The sequence below is a fragment of the Panthera leo genome, chromosome A1, assembly GCF_018350215.1.
Source record: "Panthera leo isolate Ple1 chromosome A1, P.leo_Ple1_pat1.1, whole genome shotgun sequence".
In the NCBI taxonomy this organism is placed as follows: Eukaryota; Metazoa; Chordata; class Mammalia; order Carnivora; family Felidae; genus Panthera; species Panthera leo.
The window spans coordinates 165,659,332-165,680,470 of record NC_056679.1 but is presented as its reverse complement, the minus strand read 5'-3'; the positions used below and the strand labels follow the sequence as shown (position 1 = coordinate 165,680,470).

The 21,139-nt window shown below is 34.6% G+C and overlaps 1 long non-coding RNA gene across 2 annotated transcripts in view; it reads left to right on the top strand.

Annotated features, from left to right (window-relative positions):
* Window positions 1–21,139, top strand: part of LOC122201171 — a 234,294-nt gene that overhangs the window by 129,244 nt on the left and 83,911 nt on the right. For both annotated transcript variants that reach the window (XR_006194109.1, XR_006194110.1), the window contains exon 3: window positions 11,614–11,741. This is a non-coding gene — a long non-coding RNA (uncharacterized LOC122201171). The remainder of the gene's footprint in view (window positions 1–11,613; window positions 11,742–21,139) is intronic.

Genomic DNA, 21,139 nt, shown 5'->3' with positions numbered 1-21,139 from the left:
TTGGAAGCAACCCAATGGTCTGACATGCTGAGAGGCCCACTGGTAGTTCTTTTTTTCCTAATAAAGAGCTCTAAGGAATTAACCAACCTCCTGACCAGGTATAATGTCTTCTTCTATTTTCCTTTCTACCTCTCTCTGTCCCCCTGTCTTTCTTTCCATCTTCTCTCTCTCTCTCTCTCTCTCTCTCTCTCTCTCTCACACACACACACACACACACACACACACACACACGAAAGGATTGTGAGAGTCCTGGTATTATTGCCAAAACTGTAAATACTTTGTTTTATAAATATAACTGGAGGATGTCGTGGTATGTAAGCCTACAGGTCAACATCCTATAGTGTCTTTGTGAGGAAAGTCAGCAATGAATTGTTCTTTGTGAAGATACCTTGGGTGTTAAAGTCTATTACAAGAATAGAATTTGCCATACTTGTATATAATTGGATATGCCGTACTGTGATTCCTACATGAGGCTAAATCTCCAGTTAAATTCACTTATTCATTAATCCAACAGATATTTATTCAGTAACTATTGTATGTCAATATTTCCCCCCAAATTAGAAGCTGTAATGGGAGGATTATTCCAGGAGGGTAGTATTTAGTAGTATGCAGAGCTATTCAGATGCATAGATAACCCAGGTGAGACACAGGAACTGGGGTATAGACAGAAAGAAACAGAGCTAAGACATTAGTTGAATTCTATGCAGATGCTACTTAAAATTATCTAACTGCCTAAGTCCCTTAAGTGTCTCAATAAAGAGGATAGATACAGCAGAGCTATTGAAGGAAAGTTAATATCTGTAAGGCATAACTAACAAATAGGGAACAATCAGAGGTAGAGACAGCTGAAATAGGGCTCTAAGTTATAGCCTTGGCATTTCATCATAAAATTCACATCTTGTTTCCTTGCTGCCCAGGCAGAAAGGGGAAAAAGTATTACTTGCTGAATTTATTGTTACGGAAGTAAGAAAAGCAGGGGACACCTGAGTGGCTCAGTTGGTTAAGCGTCCAACTTTTGATTTCAGCTCAGGTTATGATCTCATGGTTTTTGGATTCCAGTCTCGCATTAAGCTCCTCTCTAACAGCCTGCAGCCTGCTTGGGATTCTCTCTTTTCCTCTCCCTCTCTGCCCCTCCCCTTCTCACACTCTCTCTTTCTCTCAAAATAAATAAATCCACTTTTATAGAAAGGAAGTAAGAAAAGCAAAATTGTTTATCATAAATAGTATTTTTTGTTATGGGATTCTAAAAGAAATTTATTGCATAGCTTTTTACTAAGAAACCTTAAAAGTATAAGCGACTTAATGCATTCCTAATGGTTGTTTCATTAAATAAGAAATATTCTTCGGAGACTTCCACTTCCAGTAAAGATGGAGTAACAGGATCAGACTTCTTTTGTCTAAAATAAAACTTAAAAAGAACAAGAAAATCACACAAAAATATTGGAGATCTCACTGGACATCTGGCAACAAAGGACAGTGATTCCTGAAAGATATGAAACAGATGAAAAGAACCCGAGGACTGTCCCATCTTATTGCCTGGGAAGAAGTTTTAGCCTATGGAATGAGAAGAGCATATGCTGCCTGAATTGAGGGGATAGACCTGGGAATCCAGGGAAGCCAAGGTGACTACGGTAGTCAGGAAAAAATACTGGAGAGGAGACAGCTGAAGAGAGAGAGAGAGAGAAGGAAAAAGATGGAGAGAGAGATCAATCTAAATATCTGAGGATAGTTTCAAGCCTTCGGGCCTTCAGATAACTACCGATCATGACATATACATGAGGAAAACACCTGAGACTGGTGAAAGAAACACCTGAAAGAATTAGAGAACCAATCCTCAAGTCTCGTACAGGGCAACGTAGACCATGTCTTTAGAATAGCTGAAGTGCAGAACAGTAATTTATAGGCCATCGGGTAGAGCATTCTGAATAGTTTTGTTTCAATGGTGGGGGAAACTTAGCCCCAGATTAAATGGTGCTCTGGTCCTGGCTTAAAAAGCTGGTAGCAAGAAACAAAAGGATCAAATTGTTTTAGGTAATATGACTGCATTTCTGAACAATGCTCATGAATATGTATGGGAGTGCAAAAATATCCCCTATCCAGCAAGGTAAAATTTTAATGTCTGACATCTGATAAAAAAATTATCAGGTGCACAAACTGTGGCAGTAAATCAGACTTCAACTGTGAAAGAAGAGTCTTAAGACCCAAAATAGCAATGCTTATGTGCTTCACGTTTATTGCAAGAAATGTATAGAATACAACAGCATTAAAGTAAGAATATGCATCAGCGCTAAAAACTGGTTCCCAACAGGGTTTTGCAGAAGCAGAATCCAATTGTCCACCCACTACAGTGGTTTATAGAATGTGTTTTCTCTCTCTGTAGGAATCACTATCATGTGCACAGGACACCTCATATTTAGGGAGTCCAGAATGGAGTGTAAATCTGGACCTTATATATGCAGCTGGCCACATTCCTGCCAGCTTCAAACCTCTGAGGATCTTGCCAAAACCAGGTACAAACCACCAATCATGATTTTATCAGCAAACATTGTTGCTAAGCTGGTTAAAAGACAAGCAAACAAACAAAAACACACTTTGAAACCTGAGTCGGACCCAAAATTATAAAACGACATCATTAATCAGTACATTTCAAGCTTTGTCCAAGAATTTCTATCAGGCCAGTACATCTCTTTAAACAGCTCAGGCTATTTCCAGATCTTCTGGAATAAACCATTTTAACCACACCAGTCACGCAAAGAAGCAGAAAATCACCATTGAAAATGAAGAGACAAATCAACCAATCTAAAAAATCTAGAACTGAAGCAGATAATATATAATTATTAGACAAGCACAACTGTTATTCTAATGATCCCATATGTTTAAGAAGCTAGAAGAAAGACTGACCATGTCAAGTAGTGACATGAAAGATGTAACAATGACTCAAATCAAACTTCTAGAGATGTAAACTACAAAGCTGAGATTAAAAACATGCTGGGGTCGCCTGGGCTCAGTCAATCAAGCATCTGACTTCAGCTTAGGCCATGATCTCACTGTTCGTGAGTTCCAGCCCCACATGGGGCTCTGTGCTGACAGCTCAGAGCCTGGAGACTGCTTCCGATTCTGTGTCTCCCTCTCTCTCTGCCCTTCCTCAGCTCACACTCTGTCTCTCTCTCTCAAAAAACAAACATAAAAAAAATACAATATGCTGGATGGGTTTACTATTAGAATAGATATTACAGATGAAAAGATTAGTAAACCGAAAGACATATTAATAAAAATTATTGAAAGCCAAACACATTGAGAAAAAAAAAAAGCCTGAAAATAATGAATAGAGAAAGCAGCTGGGCCTTCATGGACCTTCAACTACATCTCACACCACGTACATAAAAATGCAAATAAATCATAGATTTAAGTGTGAAATATAAAACTATAAAACTTTTAGAAGAAAACATAGAACATTTTTAGGACCTAGGACTCAGTATGGAATTTTCAGATTTAAAATTTAATTCATATATAAAATCAGTAAGTTGGACTTTATTAAAATTAAAAAAAAATTGCTCTGCCATGATGATATAAAGACAAGATACAGACTTGGAGGAAGTACTTGCAAACCATATATATGACAACAGACTCATATCTAGAATAAGGAATTCTTCCAACCCATTAAAAAAAAAATTAGAAAATGGGAAAAAGGAATATATATTTCACTAATTAAGATACAAGATAGTAAATGAGCATATGAAAAATGTTCATTTGAAACATTTTCATATGAAAAATGAAACATCACTAACCATTCAGAAAATACAGATTAAGACCATTTCACATGTTGGAACACCTTGAAATAAAAAAAATAGTGACAGTACCAAATGCTGATGAGAATGTGGAGAAATCAACTAGTCATACATTGCTCATGGGACAGGTAAAATAATACAGTCACTCTAAAAAATTAGCAATTTCTTAAAAAAGTAAGTATATAATTTACCATATGACCCAGAGATTATAATCCTGGGCATTTGTATCACAAAAATGAAGTCTTGCGTCCATTCATAAACCTGTGCCTTATGCTCAGGGTAGCAGATTTATTTATAAGAGCACCGAACTGGAAACAAAGTGTCCTACAAGAAGTGGATAATTAAACAGTCTGGCACATCCACTAAATCATACCTAGCATCCCAAAGACTTTACCAGTATACACTGTCATTCCAAATTACTGGGAGGAAGAATGTTGATTTTTTAAAAAAATATGAAGTCTTCTTCAAAAGTGCCAGCTACCTTATTTGTCTCTAATTTGAGGAAGATGTATAGTTTCCATGTTATAAATGGAATAAATGATAAGCACAGAATGTGGGAAAATACAGGGCCCTTGTGGCTAGAAACCTGTGTTTGTTACATGGCTGTGCTATGAGCTTAGCTGGACAAAGTCCTTAATATCTTCCAGATTCATGAATCTAGAAGAAGAAATAAGGACAAATCCTGGAAAGGTTGTTGTGAAAATGAAACCCATGTAAAAGGTTTACTATACAATCATTTAATTAAGATTTTTTTCCCTACCCAAACATGTATCCTTTTAATGGATGTTATGTAGTACATTATTTAGAGCATGGAATCAGGCTTAAAAGACACGTGAGTGAGCTCAGACTGTTCCTCTTACCAGTTGTATGAATCTGGAATATTTAGTTTGATTCTCAATATTTTAATCTCTGGAAAAAATTAATAACATTACATCACGAATTTTGTATTAATTCTAAAATGATATATTGTAGGTATACTCTAAACCCAAAATCTTCAATGTCTTACTCAATGTATTCAGTTAGAAATGTGGCAGTTTGTATTAAGACACTTTCTTTGTTGTTTTCAGGTTAGAATTAATAAATCTATACCATTCCAAACAATGTCCTTAAATGGAATCTCTTGAAATGGCAAATGATTATTTTTCCCCCAATTAAAATGTATGTTTCTTGGGTAGAGATAAAAAAGAATTCCAGTTTTATCTGTATTTCACCTGGACTGTCTCCCAGATTAATTTGGTTAATTTGATCTGTGTATCTGTTTTTGTGCCAGTACCATACTGTCTTGATGACTACAGCTTTGTAATATAGCTTCAAGTCCAGAATTGTGATGCCTCCATATTTGCTTTTCTTTTTCAAGATTGCTTTGTCTATTCAGGATCATTTGTGGTTCCATGAAGATTTTAGGATTATTTGTTCTAGTTCTGTGAAAACTGCCGGTGGTATTTTGATAGGGATTGTAGTAAATGTATAGCTTGCTTTTGGGTTGTTTAGACATTTTAACAATATTTGTTCTTTCAATACATGAGCATGGAATATTTTTCCATTTCCTTGTGTCCTCTTCAATTTCTTTCATAAGTGTTCCATAGTTTTCAGAGAGCAGATCTTTTACCTTTTTGGTTATGTTTATTCCTAGGTAACATGGGTTTTGGTGCAGTTATAAATGGGATCAATTCTTTGATTTCTCTTTCTGCTGCTTCATTATTCGTGTATAGAAATGCAACAGATTTCTGTACATTGATTTTGTATCCTGCAACTTTACTGAATTTGTGTGCCTGTTCTAGCAATATTTTTGGTGGAGTCTTTTGGGTTTTCTACTTAGGGTATCTTGTTGTCTGTGAAGAGTGAAATTTGGACTTCTTCCTTACTGATTTGGATGCATTTTATTTCTTTTTGTTGCCTGATTGCTGAGGCTAGAACCTCCAGTACTATGTTAAATAACAATGGTGAGAGTGAACATCCCTGATCATAGAGGAAAATCTGTTTCTCCCCATTGAGGATGATATTAGCTACAGGTCTTACGTATATGGCCTTTATGAGGTGAGATATGTTCCATTTATCCCTACTTTGTTGAGGTTTTATTTTTTGTTTGTTTTTCAAGACTGGATGCTGTATTTTGTCAAATGCTTTTCTGCTTCTATTGAGAGAATCATATAGTTCTTATCCTTTCTTTTATTAATGTGGTGTATCATGTTGATTGATTTGCGAATATTAAATCACCTTGTTGCCCAGAAATAAATTTCACTTGATCATGGTGAATAATTCTTTTAAAGTACTGTTGGATTCAATTTACTAGTATCTTGTTGAGAATTTTTTCATCCTTTTTCATCAGGGAAATTGATCTGTAGTTCTCCTTTTAAGTGGGTCTTTGTCTGGTTTTGGAATCAAGATAATGCTGACCTCATAGAATGAGTTTGGAAGTTGTCCTTCCAAAATTTGACTTGTGTATGTAAACAAACATAACTCTTGTGTGAAGACTCTGAAGACAGTTGTCCTGAAGGTGTAAATCATGGAGGAAAAAAAATCATGATTAAAAGCTTCAAAAATGCATTCTAAGGAAAGTATCTTAGCACAGTGTTTATTTTTTTCTAAAATTGCTATTAAATAAGTTGTCTTTGAGTAATGAATTAAAAAATTAGAATTAAATATAAAAATCACCCAAATATCCATTTGTATATTGAGAGAGGCAAATGATATTTTTAAAAAATGAATAATATAAATATTAAATAATGAATAACATACGTCTATATATGTATGTTCTCTAGTGCTAATTAAGATTATCTCTGCCTTCATTCACATTATGTTACTGAATTGTGGCATGAAAAAACAAGATTAACAAAGGGTTAAATATAAGCAAATTATTTTTCAAATATAAGCTTCAGTACACAAATAACATTGAAGAGAACAGCATTTTTAAGTTATTCAATATAATTGAATTCTCTTGCTGACAAATTCCACATGCAAAGTTTTAATGCCTGTGTGGAATGTAAAAGTCCTCAGAATAAAAAAATAATTGCTGTAGTTTTCTTCTTTATTAATTCAATATTTATATTTCTAGTTGCTTTTAAAATAACCCACACAGGACAGGGATAATTTGTTATTTATATTTAGCTTCTCATTTGTTTGAATTGGGAGAATTTATATACTTCTTCAGTTTGTCCATCTGAATAAGGGAAGATAACTGACAAGCTAAATATATCAGAAAGATGCAGTTAAATTTTATATTGAGTTTAAATTATAAGTAGTACCACATGTTTTTAATCTGTGACAAAGACACAGTGAGTTTTGAAAAGTAAAATTTACCCTATTTAAAATTAGGAATATTTTTCTTCTGCAGCTCTTTTTAAAGAGCAATTCAATGTAAGTGCATTATTAGTGTTACTTTTAAGTAAGATGATATTACAACATTTAACTAAAGTGCTTATTTCAATAGTTTTATTGCTGAAATTACATTTGGAGGTCAAGACTGTCGAGGGGACCTTCTGTTTTATGGCCTTCTATTTCACCATGGCTCTGTGGATCTGTAGTAACTAGCATGACTTCCCACACCGGAAAATCTCAGTATAGTTGTGGTGGTATGGAAGACAATAAGAAGAATATGCACACATATGTGCACACACAATATTGATGTCATGTTCAATAATTTTAAATGAATTAAGGGCATATTATTGAATTAAGAGCATAATAGATGCTATGCAGCATCTAAAGTGGAAATCAGCTGATATGCATGGAAAACATGCATTCTCATTTCAATAGCAGCAATTTTTAGAAACTAAATATATGATTAGGAAAGATCATGAGGGTGATGGGAATTTATTCTTACTGGAGGAGCAAGGAAAGACAAATTATTAAGGATGTTCATAGACAACATATTTTTTAAATCTTCCCAGTACTTAGAAATAGTTTTCAATTAATATCATAAACATGTAACTACAAGGAAATAAGACAAATTTTGCAAATCAGTCAATATAAATTTTTAATGACTTTAGACTGTATATGTTATGTTTCTATTAATTTTACCAGGCATAACCATCTCCTAGCTATAAATCTATTTTATATTAAAATAAACCCCTGAAAGTTTCATAGCATATGGACGATAAGACAAATTTCTCTGATTCACTAAAAATGTAAAAAATAAAGAGACTCAAAGTACCATTTGTTGCCTGAGCAATGAAATAGTTCTAATCTCTTCAAGTAGATGAGAGAAATAAAAACTACAGAGTCGTGGAAGGAAGGTGTACATTCACTATTGATTTCCATTCTTTAATCCTCCCCAAATCCACAACTTTTGTCATGTTATTACTTTGCAGTTCTCCCCATTGAAAGGATGGGGTTTAACTTCTCACTCTTTGACTTTGGTCTGGCCATGTGACTTGCATCAGTAGGCAGTTCTGAAAATAGGATTTAAAACATCATATACATCTCTGTATGCTCTCTTACACTTCCACCATCATTGTGAAACTAACATGTCCCAGACAGCCATGTCCCAGACAACTAGTCTAAAAAAGAGAAGAGACATGGGAAGCAGAACTGCCATAGCCTACTAATCAAATTTCGCACAAAGAGAGCCTTGCAAACAAATCTAGCTTACAACAGACAAAGTCTAGCAGGCGTGCAGATACGTAAGAATAAATGCTTTTAGTGTTGTACCCACAAATATTTTATTGTTTTTTAAATGACATTATTTTGACAAAGTTAACTGAACAAAAAGGTAAATGCAAAAGACATCCAGTTCACAGGTACATAGTTAAAGAGAGAGGCAAGCTAAAAAAAAGAGTTGAATTAAGATTCAAGAACTCATGTCTTGATGGACATGGGGAGTGCCATTACTCTCCTGATCTAATGGTCCAAAAAGAACACTTTTTTATGGCTATTAAAATGTTTTCTACAAAGATATTTTGGGAAATGGTTAAAATTTCAATGATTATATTCATAGACATGCATGAGAAGGGTTCTCAAAGAGTAATATTTGTATATGAGCTTGTCCCAAGTACCAAGGCAGAGGATACCCTTCTGACCTCAAACCATCTCAGACTCATACCTTTTGTTATTAAAACTGGCTATAACTTTGGTTTAAAATGAAGAATTACAACAATCACTTAGTAATTTAATCTCAAGGGCTCTTTTTAAGGTATTATGCTCCAGTTAGTTGGCAAGCAACCTGGGATTATATGTAAGTGGCAGTTTGCTCTGTAGAAGAGAGAAAGGCCTAGGAAAGTCTCCACTGAAAAATCTCTGTGATCATGGCATGATCAAAACACCATTATATTCTGGAAAACAAAATGGTGGAGAATTTCACTAGGACTAAAAGTTATAGAAAGGAAAAATACAAAAAAAAAATGGTAAAAACTAAATAGAATGGCCTAACCTATTGGGCACAATTGAAGAGAAAATTGCTAAATTTAAAGATAGATTGCTACAAAATGTCCATACTGAGGCATGGAAAGAAAAAATAATTAGAAAACTGAGAAAGACATACAAGAAATATATGGAAAATTATATAAATATTAATGTATGAGCAATTGGAATCCCAGAAGGAGAAAAAGAGGAGGAAAAACAATCTTTAAAGAGGTAATAGTCAATAATTTTCAAAAGCTGATGAAAGTTATGAAGACACATATTTAGGAAGCCCTATTACCCCTAAACTGGATAAATAAAAAAATTAAAAACAGCTTATTACAAAGTAAAGTTGCGAGCAAGTAGAAAATCTTAAAGGTAATTTGAGGTAAAGACATCCTTAAAGAAACTGCAATAATGGGGTATCTGGATGGCTCAGTCGGTAGTGTCCAACTGTTGATATGGCTCTGATAGTGATCTCTTGGTCTGTGAGATGGAGCCACCTCCTCAGGCGCTGTGCTGAGCATGGAACCTGCTTGGGATTTCCTCCCTCCGTCTCTCTCTGCCCTTCCCCACCATCTCTCTCTCAAAATAAACTTAAAAAAAAGTAAAATAAAGAACCTGCAGTAAGACTTATTGCTGATACCTCAACCCAACAACAGAAACTAGAAAACTACAGAACAACAAATGTAGATTGCTGAAAGCAGCTGTTGGAGTGATTGCTGTGGTACACTGTCCAGATGGATGACCTTATCCAAGTTTATCCTACCTTACCAGGAACAGCCCATATCCAATAACTGGTTGGTAGGGGTAAGCAAATACTAATTTCACTTGCTTCAATTAGGGATGGCTATAATCACCATTTCAGGGCCAGAGCCCCTGTTGGATTTACTGAGGTAATTCTAACCACTGTAATGCCGGTTAACTTCTTCCTCTGCCAGTCTTTTTATTTGTTCCTCCTCAAGTGTTCTTCCTGAGAACACTTCCTAGCAAAAGTCTTATAAGCAAATTACTTTCAGGAGAGTACAACCTTCCCTTTCAGGGGAGGCAACTCCCAAACTAGAATTCAGAAGTGAAGGTGATATAAAGATATTTATTCTTTTTTCCCCCCTCTACCAGTTTGTCATAGCATTATCTCAGTACAAAAAACAAATGGAGGGGGGCACCCATGTGGTTCAGTTGGTTAAGTGTCTGACTCTTGATTTCAGCTCAGGTCATGATATCATGGTTTGTGGGATCGAGCCCCACATCAGGCTTTGCACTGGTAGTGTGGAGCCTGCTTTCTCTCTTTCCCTCACTCTCTGCCCTTTCTCTGTGCTCTCTCTCTCTCTCTCAAAATAAATAAACTTTAAAAAAAAAGGATTTTTCTTGGGAGAAGGAAAATTATTTCCAATAACAAAACAAAAATGTACGGCATGATAAAGAGTACTGGAATATGTATTTAGGTAAATGTAAATGGGTCTTAAGTTTATATAATATATACCTATATATAGTAAAAATGACAACTGCATACAAAAAGGGGTAAATAGAGTTAAAGTGTGCTAATATGTTAGATTAGAATATGTATTTCTATGAGTTGTTAAAAATACTAATGTGTATTTAACTGCAACAATTCAAATATGCTTATTGTAAATTCTTGGGTATATACTAAAATAATAATAAAATAATGTACAACCGATGAAGGTAAATGTAATAATAAAAAGCATTTGATTATTTAAAAAGAAGACAAAGTAGAACATAATTAACAGAAAACAGGTAAATAGGAAACAGATTATAATGTGGTCATTATAAACCCAAATATCGGTAATTAATTTAAATGTAAATGATCTAACTATTCCAATTGTGAGACAAAGATTTTTCAGACTAGACTGAAACACATTTTTTTTCTTTAAATCTCTAAATGTTGCTTATAAAAGAAACATCTGAAATGTAGGGGCAAAGAACTGTGGAAAATTAGAAGTTGTAGTTTTGGAAATAGTTATGTTATACAAACTCAAAACCAAAAGCAAGCTGGTGTAAATACACATATCAGAGAAGGTGAATTTTAATGCAAGAAATAAAGAAGGATATAGTTAATGATAAATGGGTGATCATCTGGAATTATTTAACAAGAATGTGTTTGTCTAATAATATATCTTCAAAATATAAAAAGAAACTGACATAACTAAAAAGAAATTAGACTTCATGTATAGTCACTCAAGATAGGAGTACATAGTCTCTTGTACTCAGAAGATCTGGATTTAACAATCTGGCAGACATGTAGGCATGAATAAATTAAAAGCTTGACAGGTGATTCTATATTTGTCCCTTCCTTTTTTCATACCTACCATAGAATTACCACCGTGAAAGAATCACTGGAATAAAAAATCTTACTAAAGTGATAACAAAATTCCTTAGTCTCTTATCTCTTACCTTTACAAAGAATTGATAAAGTAAGGTTCTGCCTCATCTTCCTCATACCTCATCTTCTCTATCAATACCTTTTTCATAGATAGCAGCAGATAATAGCACTGGAAGGCAATCAGAGGCTAACTTCTGGACAACTTGGAAACTGAAGTAGGACTGAATACGGGAATATAATTCTTTTATTGATGCTTTTCGTTTTTATGATTTACTGAGGTGAGTCAATGCCATATTTTGAGTTATTAAATGTGGGATAACAGAATTTCCTTGTAGAAAAGTAACAGTGGTGAAATTGAGAACAAGAAGTGTTTTCTAATGCTATCAATCTTACAGATTTGTAATCATTAAAAATTGTGGAGTTTTTTTTTGTTTTTTTTTTTTTTTTAGGTTCAAAGAACCTCCCCAGGGGACACCATTCTTTTCTTTGTTTCTGATAATAACTGTACTTAAACCTCAAATTTGATGTTAGATTGTCTATAATTCCATCTTTGTTACATCATATAATCTACTTATTTTTTATAGCCATGGGGATAATATAGCTTAATATTATTTTAGTTATCAAAGTTAAAGTTTCAAACTAACTTGACTTCTTATGTTAATGAAATATGCTGTGTAAGTATCTCTGACTCCACCCTGACAAAGAAATTTGCTTTGTTTCCCTACAAACCAATTATATGATCATAGATATTTATATATTCATGGATATTTAAAAAATGGTACCTTCTGTAAATAAGTTAATCTATATGCTGATAGCTACATGGTCTTATTTTTAAATAAATTCACTTGCATGTATTCTTTTAATTTAAAATCAATTATTTGACTCAAAAGAAAGTTATACTAGAAGTGAGGTACTGGCAGTGGACATAGAAGTTGCATGAGAAAAATAAGGCAATATGGTAGTAGAAATTGTGAACACTTCTGTAAACTGTAAAAGCTTGTGATTCATTTTTGCTTCTCTAATTTTCAAATATATATCCATAATATTTTCTGTAGGTGACTAATAATTGCCTATAGTGACAAGTTTATATTTCTGAGAAATTTCCCAGGAACTGAAGGCAATAGAATTATGTCTATATGCATTTTCATTGTAATAAGAACAAAATATATGATAGAAAGGCTATAGGAAATTGGACTTTATAGGTATTCTGAGGAAGACCTAATCTTCAGTAGTACAGTGGACAGAAGACACTACAAATGATTTTTGTCCGATGCTTAGCAAAACCAATTATTTTTCTGGATGCCAAGGATTAACAATAATTTATCTTATAAACTCCTTTACCTACACACATTGCCACAATTTAGCATCCATGTGTGGACAAAGCATGGGCTATGTGAATGGAGACATTATCCAAGCATAACATGCAGTATAATTGTGGATTTAGCTTTTCAATTGAATTGCTTTAAGCAATGTTAAAAAAAGATATTATTCTCTAACAAAGGACTAATTTGCATTAGCAATATGTTTGGTTTTTGGTGTTTCTATGATTTTTACAGGTTTATTTCATTTAATAGAGATTCATGCAATTATGAAAATGTTATTTTTCAAGTACTTATCAGTACCAGACAGTATGGCTAGTTTCAGCCTAGGGCAATTATCAGCTAATTTGGCATCTATCTAGTAGATTGGTTCCCAAATCACAAGGCTTTTCAGACTAAATAGCATTTATTTTGTGAGTTGTTCACAAGTGCTCATCTGCATGTATGAAATTTCTCCTCTGATTCTGGTTTCTGAATGTGCATGTGAAGCAAAATTGTAGGATTGAATCTATTTAATATGTTTCAGATTCTGACTAACTTATTGTCTCCTGAAGTCATTTTTAAAGTTTTTAACTCCCTCCGTTAGGACTTAATTATTTTAGTAACAATTCATATCAGTGACTTACTATACTGTGCCTCAGTTGGGAAGCCTGCACTATGAACGGAAATATGGAGAGATTCTGCAAGAAATTATACTTTATTTACACATAAACTTATATGTTAGAAAATGAAAAACAAAAACAAAAACACAACAACAAAATATACAGTTGATTTTCACAGGTGGAGAACATAACATAGTTTTGCTGTCATACTTAATATGATATACCAAGTCTTATAGGACAGAATAATCAAAAAACAGAAACACCACATATACATTTTTTGTATACTATTGATCTCAAATTGTAAGGTTAACAACTGAATTCTCCTTTTAGCTTTTATGTAATTTTTTTGTCCTTTAGCATACCATGACAAAGCGCATTAATAATTTATGATAATCTGAACAAAATATAATGCTTATTGCCTGTAATTATAATACAGCAATTTGCTATGTGTATGCATTTCTATAGGTCTCAATATTTAAAGACAAATAAAAGTTGAGGTGTTTGTATTGGTTTTCTACTTTTTGGTTTATTTAATATAAATTGTATAATCTGTAAGAGTGCTTTCTTTCTATCAGTTTTACTCAAAGCACGAAAACCTACTTAATCAATGTTGCCAACACCTTCATATATTGTTCATTTGTGTAATATACACAAATACAGTTTTAACAAAATACAGTTTTCATATTTTTATTTTGTGAAAGGTCAGAATGACTAATGTATTTTTAATCCTAATGCACTAAAGCAACACAAACATTCTCTCACTTTATCAGTAATCATGAGAATAATGAATTTGAATTAGATTCATTCTTTTATTCAGATTTTTAATTGATTTAAGGTAATTCATGCATTAACTTCTGCTTACTGACCCCTGTGGTCAAATGTGAGCATTTTTATTTTATTTTATTTTTTTAGAGAGAGACAGGCAGAGCACATGCCCATGTGAAAAGCGGGGGAGGGCAGAGGGAAAGGAAGAGAGAGAATCTTTGTTTTTCATTGTGTGTGTGTGTGTGTTTGTAAATATGTCCTTATCAGTTTATTGCCTCAAGTCTCTCAAACCATCCTTGTTTGCCCAGCTTGTAATACTAGAACTGAATTTTTTCCAGATACATTTTATTTATTTATTTATTTATTTATTTATTTATTTATTTATTTAAAAATTTTAATCCAAGTTGGTTAACATATAGTGTAATAATGATTTCAGGAATAGAATTTAGTGATTCATCACTTACATATAAAAACCAGTGCTCATCCCAAGAAATGCCCTCCTTAATGCCCTCTGCCCATTTAGTCCATCCCCCCACCCAACACTCCTCCAGCAATCTTCTAATCTATCAGTTGTGTTTTAATTTTGCTGATTGTTTCCTTTGCGGTGCAAAAGCTTTTTATCTTAATGAGGCCCCAATAGTTCATTTTTGCTTGTATATCCCTTGCCTCTCGAGACAATTTAGTAAGAAGTTGCTGCATCTGAGGTTGAATAGGTTGTTGCCTGTTTTCTTCTCTAGGATTTTGATGACTTCTGATCTTAGGTTTACGTCTTTCATCCATTTTGAGTTTATTTTTGTGTACGGTGTAAGTAAGTTCTTCTGCTTGTTGCTGTCCTGTTTTCCCAACACCATTTGCTGAAGGGATGGTCTTTTTCCATTGGATATTCTTTCCAGGTTGTCAAAGATTAGTTGGCTATAGGTTCATGGGTCCATTTCTAGGTTCTCTATTCTGTTCCATTGATCTTTGTGATCAATTTGTCGCATCCATATGTCTGTTTTCGTGCCAGTACCATACCGTCTTGATGGTTACAGCTTGAAGTCCAGAATTGTGATGCCTCCAGCTTTGGTGTTCTTTTTCAGGATTGTCTTGGTTCTTTGGGGTTCCATACAAATTTTAGGATTGTTTGTTCTAGTTCTGTGAAGAATGCTGGTGTTATTTTGATAGGGATTGCAATGAATATGTAGATTGCTTTGGGTAGTATCAACATTTTAACATTTGTTCTTCCAATCCAGGAGCATGACATGTTTTTCCATTTTTTTGTGTCTTCTTCAATTTCTTTCATAAGCTTTCTATAGTTTTCAGTGTATAGATTTTTCACGTCTTTGGTTTATTCCTGGTATTTTATGGGGTTTTGGTACAATTATAAATTGGATTGATTCCTTAATTTCTCTTTCTACTGCTTCATTATTGATGTATAGGAATGCAACCGATTTCTGTACGCTGGTTTTATATCCTGAGACTTTGCTGAATTCATGGATCAATTCTTACAGGTTTTTTGGTGGCGTCTTTTGGGTTTTCCACATAGAGTATCATGTCATCTGTGAGGAGTGAAAGTTTGACTTCTTCCTTGCCTATTTGGATGCCTTTTATTTCTTTGTGTTGTCTGATTACTGATGCTAGAACTTCCAACACTGTTGAATAACAGTGGTGAAAGTGGACATCCTTGTCATGTTCCTGACCTTAGGGCAAAAACTCTCGGTTTTTCCCCATTGAGGATGATGTTACCTGGGTCTTTCATATATGGCTTTTATGATCTTGAGGTATGATCCTTCTATACCTACTTTCTTGAGGGTTTTTATCAAGAAAGTATACTGTATTTTGTCAAATGCTTTCCATGCATGTATTGAGAGGATTATGTGGTTCTTTTCCTTTCTTTATTAATGTGATGTATCATATTGGTTGGTTTGCAGATATTGAACCAACCCTGCCTCCAGGTATATAATCCCACTTGATCGTGGTAAATAATTTTTTTAAGGAATTGTTGGATCTGGTTGGCTAGTATCTTGTTGAGAACTTTTGCCGACGCATTTGCAGATGACATGATACTCTATGTGGAAAACCCAAAAGACGCCACCACAAAACCTGTTAGAATTGATCCATGAATTCAATTCTTTTGAGAATTCCCTGAGACCATCTGTAATTGGGAAATTGGTCTGTAGCTCTTCTTTTTAGTGGGGTCTTTTTCTGGTTTTGGAATCAAGGTGATGCTGGCCTCATAGAATTGGTTTGGAATTTTCCTTCCATTTCTAACTTTTGGAACAGTTTCAGAAGAATAGGTGTTAACTCTTCTTTAAATGCTCCAGAATTCCCTGGAAAGCCACTGGCCCTGGACTCTTGTTTGTTGGGAGATTTTTGATTACTGATTCAATTTCTTCACTGGTTATGGGTATGTTCAAATTTTCTATTTTTTTCTGTTTCAGTTTTAGTACTGTATATGTTTCTAGGAATTTGTCCATTTCTTCCAGATTGTCTATTTGATTAGCATATAATTGCTCATAATATAATCTTATTATTGTTTGTATTATGCTGTGTTGGTTGTAATCTCTCCCCTTTTATTCGTGATTTTATTTATTTGGGTCTTTTCCTTGTTCTTTTTGATCCATCTGGCTAGGGGCTTATCAATTTTCTTAATTCTTTCAAAGAACCAGCTCCTGGTTTCATTGATCTGTTCTACTGTTTTTATTTCGATACCATTGATTTCTGCTCTAATCTTTATTATTTCCCTTATTCTGCTGGTTTGGGGCTTTATTTGCTGTTCTTTTTCCAGCTCTTTTAGGTATTAGGTTAGGTTGCATATTTGAGAACTTCCTTCCCTTTTTAGGAATGCCTAGATTGCTATATACTTTCCTTTTATAACTGCCTTTGCTGCATCCCAGAGGTTTGGGTCTGTTGTGTTTTCATTTTAATTGGCTCCCATGTGTTTTTTAATTTCCTCTTTAATTTCTTGGTTAACCCATTCTCTGGTAGGATGTTCTTAAATCTCAAAGTATTCATGGTTTTTCCAAATGGCTACTTCAGCTTTCTTTTGACAACCATTAGCATGGTAGATGATCCTCCATCCCCTTACTTTCAGTGTGCAGATGTCTTTAAGTCTAAAATGGGTCTCTTGTAAGCAGCACATAGATGGCTCTTGTTATGCATTCTGATACCCTATGTCTTTTGACTGGAGCATTCAGTTCGTTGACCTTTAGAGTGAGTACTGAAAGTTATGAATTTGGTGCCATTGTGTTGCCTGTAGAGTGGTGTTTCTGGTGATGTTCTCTGGTCATTTCTAGTCTGTTGCTTTTGGTCTTTTTTGTTTTGTTTCATCTTTTCTCCACTCAGAGGGTCCCCCTTAAAATTTCTTGCAGCAGTGGTTTAGTGGTCATGAACACCTTTAGTTTTTATTTGTATTGGAAACTCTTTATCTCTACTTATATTTTGAATGACAGCCTTACTGGATAAAGAATTCTTGTCTGCATATTTTTCCAATTCAGCACATTGAATATATCCTGCCTCTCCTTTCTTGCCTGCCAACTTTCTATAAATAAGACTGCTGTGAACCTTATCTGTCTTCCCTTATAGGTTAAGGACATCCCCCGCCCCTTGCTGATTTCATAATTCTTTCCTTCTCTGTGTATTTTGTGAATTTGATTATGATATGCCTTGTTGATGGTTGGTTTTTGTTGAATCTAATGGGAGTTCTCTGTGCTTCTTGGATTTTGATGTCTGTATCCTTTCCCAGATTAGGAACGTTTTCCACTATAATTTGCACACAGAAAACTTCTGCCCCTTTTTCTCTCTCTTCATCTTCTGTGACTCCTATGATTCAGATATTCCTTTTTAATAGGTCACTGAGTTCTCTGAGTCTTATATCATGCACTTTTGTTTTTATTTCCCTCTTTTTATTTCCTGCTGATTATTCTGCATGATTTTGTCTTCTATATCACTGATTTGCTGCTCTGCTTTGTCCATCCTTGCCATCGTGGCATCCATTTGAGATTGCATCTCCATATAGCATTTTATATTTTGTCCTGACTATATTTTGTTTCTTTTATCTCTGCAGAAAGGACTTCTATGCTTTTTTCAACCCCAACTAATAATTTTATTATCGTGGTTCTAAATTCTAGTTCAAACATCTTGCTTATATCTGACTGATTATTGATTAATTCCCTGGCTGTCATTTCTTCCTGTTACTTCTTTTGGGGTGAATTCTTTCATTTTGTCATTTTGGAGAAAGAAAAATATTAATAAAATTAAAAATTAAAATTAAATAATTAAAAACAAAACAAAAAATCAAAGGTGTGTTTTGATCTGCTTCCTGAAAGAAGCTTGATAGAACAGAGAAAAAAGGGAAAGAAAAGAAAGACAAGGAAAAAAGGTAAGAAAAAAATTAAAAATTAAAAAATCTATAGAATAAAATAAAATAAAATGGAATAAATGATTTTGAAAATAAAAAATAAAGTAAAAAATAATTTAAAAATTTTAAAAATTAAAAAAAAATAAGTGAAAATATATTTTTCTCTTTCTGTATCCATTAAAAGAATCAAAAGGAAATAAAAAGCAACAAAAACAATTAAAAAAAAAACAGAAGCACAACAACAGCAACAACAACAACAAACTAATAAATGCACCAGCATACAGAATGAAACCCAAATGAAGTTACATCCAGTTTCCCCTAGAACTCAAACTATGAATTCCTCTATAGTCCATACACTAAGCAGGTGGAATGACTTGTGTTGGTCTTCTAGGGGATATGCTTGGAGGGTGCAATTGGGCACGACTTGGTGTACTGGCTCCATTTTCCATTGGGTGGAGGTGATTAACTCACTGGGTGGATCAGTGTGTGCATATGCTTGTGCAAGAGAGGTGGAAATGGCTTTCACCCACCTCCCTAGTCCCTGGCATAGGAAATTTGCATTCTCACTGATCAAGCACCTCTCCTTTATCTCAGGCCTCCATCCATTCCCCACCTCCACCCTGTCCATGTCTAAGTTGTTCACCTGCCAGTTGGCACCTCCCTTCAGGGTTTTATCTTAGATGGGGTTATGTTTCAAAACTCCACACTTTAGAGACCAGTGTGGTTTAGACCTGCACCAACTCTCTGGGGGAGGGTCTGGTTGAGAAATGGCTGGTGCCAGCTTGCCCCAGAAAATGTTCACATGATTGTGCAGTGGCAGAGGTTCAGAGATTATGCAAAACCACAACACACATCCAGCACCAGGTTTCACTGCACTCTTGTGTCTTAGTCCCAATACCAGCAAATGTGGCTGCTCTCCAGAGTCTGCTGGGACCCTTACCTGTTGGGAGGTCATATGGCTTCTACCAAATGCTCTCCAAGCAGGGGAACTGCTGGAAGAGAGAGAATGTAAAACAGGCTCCACGCCCTGTGTGGAGTCAATGCACGTCTCATCTCATGACTGTGAGATCATGACCTGAGCTGATATCAAGAGTCCTCTGCTTAACCCCTTAACTAATTGGGTCACCCAGGCACCCTAAAAGTGAGTATTTTTAGAGTATAAACAAATGAATAGAGAAACTTAGTCTGGAATAGTGGAGCTTAATAGAACTAATTTAACTGCCTTGGAGTCTAACCATTTGCTCTGGCATTATTAGCTCAAGGCTCCAAATATACTAATCCATATAACTAATAATTCTGTGAAAAGTTTATTTTGAATTTTGGCACACAATGAGAGTACAAACATGTCCTTGCTGAATCCAGCCAAACTGATAATCTGCTGGTACACACAAGTAGTCATTCTGGTGGTTGAGTTGTTTATAGTTAGCATCATTTCAGATTGGTGGGTTCCTATGCCATAGTGATTATAGATCCACTATTCACGCAGTCTAGCATTCTGATTAAAAAGTTTTTTCCTGGGTGCCTTGGTGACTCAGTCAGTTAAGTAGATGACTCAGTTTCAGCTTAGGTCTGGATCTCAGGGTCATGAGTTCAAGCTCTGCATTGGGCTCCATCTGGGTGTGAAGCCTACTTGAAAAAAGGACAGAGAGAGAGAGAGAGAGAGAGAGAGAGAGAAAAGTTTCTTCCAAAATAGTATTTCAATTGACATGTGTTTCAAGGTTATTACTCCTGGGTTTTGTGCTATCTTGAAGAATATGGTGCATACTATACAATGTTTGAGTGTTTGATTCATTTTTGTATTCGTTGATTTACCACACTTTTAGTGAGAAGCTATTACACTGGACACTAGACACTTAAAGACTAGTGGAAGAGCGAGGCATGAGTGAATTTGTTAAATGCAAATATATGTGATAATAAGATATACACAGTGTTCTTTTAGCATATTATGGGGTTGTGGGGTTTTTTTGTACTAATGTAACTACAAACTTTGAGTGAACTATTGCATTTTCAAGGTTACATAATTCCTTTGCAGTTAAAGATTTCCATAAGTTTGCTGCCTATTTCGTGTAGTATCTCTTCCTTTTATTTGTATTATATTTATTATTCATTTTTTTAAATTTTTTTAATGTTTATTTCTGAGACAGAGAGAGACAGAGCATGAGTGGGGGTGGGGCAGAGAGAGAGGGGGACAAAGAATCCGAAGCAGGCCCCAGGCTCCGAGCCGTCAGCACAGAGCCCGACGCGGGGCTCGAACTCACAGACTGTGAGATCATGACCTGAGCCGAAGCCGGATGCTCAACCGACTGAGCCACCCAGGCGCCCCTATTATTCATTATTTTAAACAGGTTCACACACAGTTCAACATTTAAATAAATTATTTATCTATTCAATAATTCTTTTCTAGGTATAATGACAATAACAATCTAGTTTATATCAATGCATTATTGTTAACTGCTTGTTTTAAAGTTGATTTGCTTCATTCCCTTATATTTATGGATTGTCTCAAGGTCTTTTTATAGTTTATTATTATTCATCTGGTAGTGCACTGACCCCAAAACCTGAGGATCATCAGCAACTTAAAAATATCATCTCTGCAGTTCTTTTTCAGTGTCATGAGTATAGAGTTTTTTGTGTGAATGTGCATGTTTGTA